The sequence below is a fragment of the Myotis brandtii genome, unplaced genomic scaffold (assembly GCF_000412655.1).
Source record: "Myotis brandtii unplaced genomic scaffold, ASM41265v1 scaffold185, whole genome shotgun sequence".
NCBI classification, from domain to species: domain Eukaryota; kingdom Metazoa; phylum Chordata; class Mammalia; order Chiroptera; family Vespertilionidae; genus Myotis; species Myotis brandtii.
The window spans coordinates 8,437,633-8,443,529 of NW_005356870.1; the positions used below are offsets into that span (position 1 = coordinate 8,437,633).

Genomic DNA, 5,897 nt, shown 5'->3' on the forward strand with positions numbered 1-5,897 from the left:
CTCAGTGGGTAGGGCGATGTCCTGAGGACCCCAAGCCCTCGTCTGGCGCCTGCGGGTCGCAGCCGATGGATGTGCTTCTCTCGCATTGATATTCCTGTCTTTCCCTCTCTCTTCCACTCTCTCCAAGAATCAATGGCAAAATATCCTCGCGTGAGGATTAAAAAAAAAAAAAATTTAAGTAAGTGCTATGACTAAAATTATAAACCCAAACGTTGAGTGAGACTTCTTTCTAATCTGAATAACACAATTAAAAAATTGTTAACACGTCACGTGACAGGAAGTTTGGGGAAGAACATTTCTGTAGCAATTTACATAAACTACTAAAAATTGCTAGAGGGGCCATAATGTTTGAGGTTTGTTTTCTTAGATAGTGTTTCTTTTTCGTCAACCGTATTTCCGTTTTTTACGAGTCAGCGGAAAGCCACTCAGCGGTTTCACCTACCCTGTCAGTGGCCGAGCGCGGGAGCTGCCTATCAGGGGGGGTGCAGGCCCAGGGCTCCCGGCTGCAGCAGGGAACCCCTGGATCCACAGAGAGCGGACCGGGCACCTGCAGACCCGCCTGCACCCTCAAACTGAGCAGCTGCCGGGGGCTGGCGCAGTCCATTCCCTGGGCACCGCCTTCTCAGAAGCAGCCAGCTCTTCCTTTCCCTTCTCGGAAGCAGCAGCCCTGGGCGCATGAGGTCACAGGTGTTCCCGCGAGAGGATGCCAGAGTTTGCCACGCATGCGTAGACCGCCTGGGCCGCGTTTACCACGAGGGACCTGCCGAGAGAGCTTCCTTGCTGCTGTGCACGATGGCAGGGTCCCCATGGAGCCCAGGAGAGTCTCTGTTACACCGAGCCATGCGAGGCAGGGTAGCCTACGACGCCTTCGTGGGTGCTGGCGGCGCCCTGGGAGCAGGAGCCACCGGAAGGAAGCCTTGACCCCCGGGAGGCCGTGTGAGTCCGGGGAGGGAAGGGGCCAGGAGTGAGGCGCTGCCCATAGGAGCGGCCGGTGGCGGCAGCAGACTTGAGCGCAGCTCTCTGGACGGTACTCTTGGAAGAACGCGGCCCTGCCATGGGCCGGGATGTCACTGGTAAGGTGACATGAAAGCTCTCAGAATCTCTCCCAGGTTCTCTTCGATGCGGGTGCCCTCACTTTGCCTTTTGTAAATGGACCGCGCTGTTTGAATTTCAAGCTTGGTGCCACCTAAGTGGATTCCTTCTGCAGGAACTTGAGGACATCCTCCTCCGCTATTTGCAGGACATCAACGGCGCCAACTTTTGTGAAAGTTTCTCTTTAAGTTACCAAGGGAGCCCAGGGCAAGCCTTATGGACCCCTCTCGGGATTGTATGGGAAGGTGAGTCGTTTTTTTAAAAATATAATATATCCAAAATGTTACCATATTAACATGTAATCAACATAAAAATTGAGTTATTTTGCATTCCCTTTTTTAAATTTTATTACATTTATTGCGGTGACATTGGTTAATACAGTTATTTAGCTTTCAAGTGTAGAAAGCATGTGCCCACCACCCACAGTCAATCTCCTTCCCCCCATTTCCCTTCCCTGCTGGTAACCACCCTGCTTTTGTCCGTGTCTGTGAGCTTTTGTTTGTTTGTTGTTGCTTCCAGTTTTGTATCTCACATATGAGTGAAATCATGGTTCTTTTTCCATCCGACTTACTTCGCTTAGCATAATATTCTCAAGATCCATCCATGTGGTCACAAATGACAGTATTTCATCTTTTGTTATGGCTGAGTAATATTCCTTCGTATATGTGTACCACATCTTTGTTCAGTCATCTATAGAAGGACTCTTTGGTTGTTTCCATGTTTTGGCCACCATGAATCATGCTGCAGTGAACATAGGGATGCGTATATCTTTAGGAATAAATGTTTACATAGTTCTTAGAGGAATTGCCGAGTCATATGGTAACTCTATCCTTAAAATTTTGAGGTGCCTTCATACTGTTTTCCATAGTGGCTGCACCGATTTACATTTTCACCAGCAGGGAATGAGGGTTCCTTTTTTTCCACAACCTCTCCAACATGTGTTATTACTTGTTGATAATAGCCATTCTGACAGGTGTGAAGTGACATCTCATTGTCGTTTTGATTTGCATTTCCCTAATAGCTAGAAAAGTAAAGCATCTTTTCACATATGCCTTGACCATTTGTATGTCTTCTTGAGAGACGTGTCTCTTCAAGTCCTCTGCCCATTTTCTAATTGGATTGTTTGGGGGAGGGAGGTAGTTGTATGAGTTCTTTGTATATTTTGGTTATTAACGGAGGCTTTGTTTGCAGATATCTTCTCCCATTCGTTTAGTTGCCTTTTTTGTTTTGTTCGTGATTTCTTTTGCTATGTAGAAGCTTTTTAGTCTGATATAGTCCCATTCATTTATTTTTGCTTTTACTTCCCTTGCCTTGGGCCTGTGGCAGGTGTCTCTGGTGGCATGTTTTGACCATGTAGTGGTTAGTACATACTTTGTGTTGTAGCTGCTACAACCTCAGAATTTTGTTTTGTTTTTAAGCACCAAAATATTAGCAGCAGCATAATAGCCAAGAGAAGGGGGGGAAAGGAGGAGGTGTGATCACTTTAATTTGAAACAAAAAACATTTTGCTCTCTTTCTTTCTCTTGTCCCCTCTCTCTCTTTTTCTCCCTCTTTCCCTCCCTGAGTCTCCCTGTCTTCCTTTCTCCTTAAACACACATGTGTGCACTCCCGCGCATGCGCGCACGCACACACACACACACACACACACACACACACACATTAATCATCAAACTAACACAACAAATATAAAGGAATGTAAGGAACCTCATCCCATGAGAATTGCTATACGTTTCTTTAAATGAAACTAATGCGAATAGCTAAGAATATGTACAAGAAGTAAAATATTTAAAAACATTATCACCTCTTCTCCTAGCACTAGAACTAGCTCCTAATCAATCTTCCTTTCTAAATTGCCTCTCTTCCAGCTCAGTCTTCACTTCCCAGCAATTCTGACTTGGGGTGTGATGAGGTATCTTTCACTTAAAGTGTTTACATGGTTTATCCTCTTTCTCACTTCACTCAAAGAATAGGCAGGCTTCTAGTAGCTTAGGGTGCCCTGCATCTTTCTTCTCTGCTGCACTCACCCACTTGAACTCTTTTGATTCACTCTGTGCCCTCTGAGGCTTTATTCCATTATTTCTCCACAGAACACACTTCCTCCAACTGCAAGGCCTCTGGGGGAGCTATACCCTCTCCCTAAAATACATAGAGGCAAGCATCACCCTTCTAACCAAACAATTCAGACTTATCCTGTTTCCAGATTGCTTCAGTCAATGTCTAGGTTTGGTACTTGTCTCCTAGACTATTAGAAGACCCTGTTGATTTCCACCATTTTGTTATGTTGAAATGTTATTTCTACAGACACTTATTAACTTCTGTATGTCTGTCATTGTTCTAGAGAGGGGGAAAAAGTAAATAAAACAGACAAAAACACCCAACCAATTGGAGTTTACATTTTAGTGAGGAGAAACAGAGATTAAACAAATAATACAATTTAGAGAATATCAGATGGTAGTAAGTTCTATATAGACTGCTAGGGCAAAATCAGTGTGTGGGAATTCTATTTAATATCAGGTGATTAGAGAAGGGCTCAGTGAGACAGAATATTTGAACAGAGGTAAGAGAAAGCAAGGGAGAAAATCATACAAATTTCTAAGAGTTAGATATTCCAGGCTGAGGGGAAATGGTGTGAGGTCTTCATATCCTGTTCCCAAAGCTCAACAAGAATGCCAGTGTTGGAGTTGAGAGAGAGAAGAAAAGCTTTGGAAATGAGACTCTACATCTGGTTTTCTTTACTGCTAATATTTTAGACTGACTTTTTCCTTGTAAAGGAATAGCCCAGAGGTTATCTTGGGAATTATAAGATATTTATTAACATCCTTGGTTTCTATCCTAGATGATAGTCACATTTGTCCTCTCTCCTGAGTAGTGACCATCAAAAATTGCAGTATATCCTAGGGGGCAAGATCATCCCCAGTTGAAAACTTCCATGCTAGAGGCAGCAATAAAAGATGGTTTTTTGAAGGCCACAATTAAAATTTTGACTTTTAACCTAAGTAAATTGTGAGCCACTACAAGATACTGATCACAGAATTAGCATAATATAACTTCATTTTAGAAAATTATTTTTTATTCTATGTTGAGAAGAGACTGTAGGATAACAGATCAAGACAACAGAGTGGAGGTAATGAGAAGTGACCAGATTCTGGAGAGTCATCAGATTTCCTGGCACATTATAATGAATGTGTGAAAAATACAAAGGTCAAGGATGCCTCCACTGTTTTTGGCCTCCAAAATGAAAATATTGGATTGCTATCAACTGAAATGGAGAAGATTATAAGTGGAACATGATTTCAGAGAAAGCTCAGGAGTTCTATTTTGGCAATACAGGGGTGGTCAAAAGTGGGTTTACAGTTTTTCATATGGAAAAAGTCATTCAGGTTATTTATGACCATTACAATAGCTTTATTAACTCTGTGTTTTGTGTACTCACAACTGTAAATGTACTTTTGCTCATGCCTGTATTGAATGTGAGGTTTCTATTTATGGTAGACATCAAGCTGTGAATGTTGAGTTGACAGTTGGATGTATGAGTCTAAAATTCAAGAGAAGAATCTCGGTTACAGACATGAATTTGGGAGTCATCAGCACTGAATTGATATGTACAACAATGAGATCACCAAGGGAATGCATAAAGATATATAGAAAAACTAGAGAAAAGCAGGGGATGGGAAGGTTGGAAAGGGAAGGAGAGTAGAAGAGAAAGACAAGGGGAGGAAAGAAAGAAGTGAAGACAGAAGACTCAGGAATTGTTTTCTAAATTTAGACTCGATACTGCCTAGGTAACAACTTAATTCACAATACATCAGAAGAATGTTTCTCTTTTTATGTCTGCAGTTTTGCTTGCTTTATTTTAAAATAGTATAGTATTTTGTATTATTAACTTTTTTAATTTAATGAGAGAATAAGGAATCATTAAAGGCTGAGTGAATTAAAATATTCATGCACCATGCATTTAAATGATTTCTGGATTAGAAAAATAATATTTAATAGTTTCATATGCTAATATGAAGGAAGCAAAGGGAAGTCACATTTATTTTTCATCTATTCTGTGGCAGTGATCTTGGTGCTTTACATGCATTACCTTTTTAACCTTCTCAGTAAAGTTGTAAGGTGGCATTATTTTCTTCATTTTGCCGAAGGCGACGAGGCTAAGTAGCTAGTATATGGAAAATTTCAAAGTCAAGTGGAATATGAATTAATGTTTCCCCAGCTCCAAAGCCTACAATTTTTCTTATGTGCTGCAATGGTTACCATACAACCATTTTACATTTATTATAAGGAAATGCAGTACATATATGAGTGTACTCATTTAAACACATTATCACGTGATTTTTTTAGATATGAGATTGAAGCCCATAGCATATTGAGGGTGAAGATTTGAAAAATACCTCTCTGAACTGATATAGCCAGGATATTTAAAACTTACAAAAGAAGATATTAGCTTTTGAGTAACTTCCATATTGTTTTCCACAGTGGCTGCACCAATTTGCAATTTCACCAACAGTGTATGAGGCTTCCCCCTTTCCACATCCTCATCAACACTTGTTTGTTGATTTGAGGATAGCAATTCTGACTGCCTAACCACTATGTTGTACACCTGAAGCTAATATAAAATACTAGAGGCCTGGTGCACAAAAATTTGTGCACTCGGGGGGAAAGGGGGGGGTCCCTCAGCCCATCCTGTGCCCTCTCACAGTCTGGGACCCCCAGGAGATAATGACCTGCTGGCTTAGGCCTGCTCCCGGGTGGCAGAGGGCAGGCCCAATCCCTAGGTGCAGCCCCTGGTCGGGCTCAGAGCAGGG

At 42.0% G+C, this 5,897-nt stretch overlaps 1 pseudogene; it reads left to right on the forward strand.

Moving 5' to 3' along the window:
• Positions 1–675: 675 nt before the first annotated feature.
• Positions 676–5,897, forward strand: part of LOC102258988 — a 14,605-nt pseudogene continuing 9,383 nt past the window's right edge.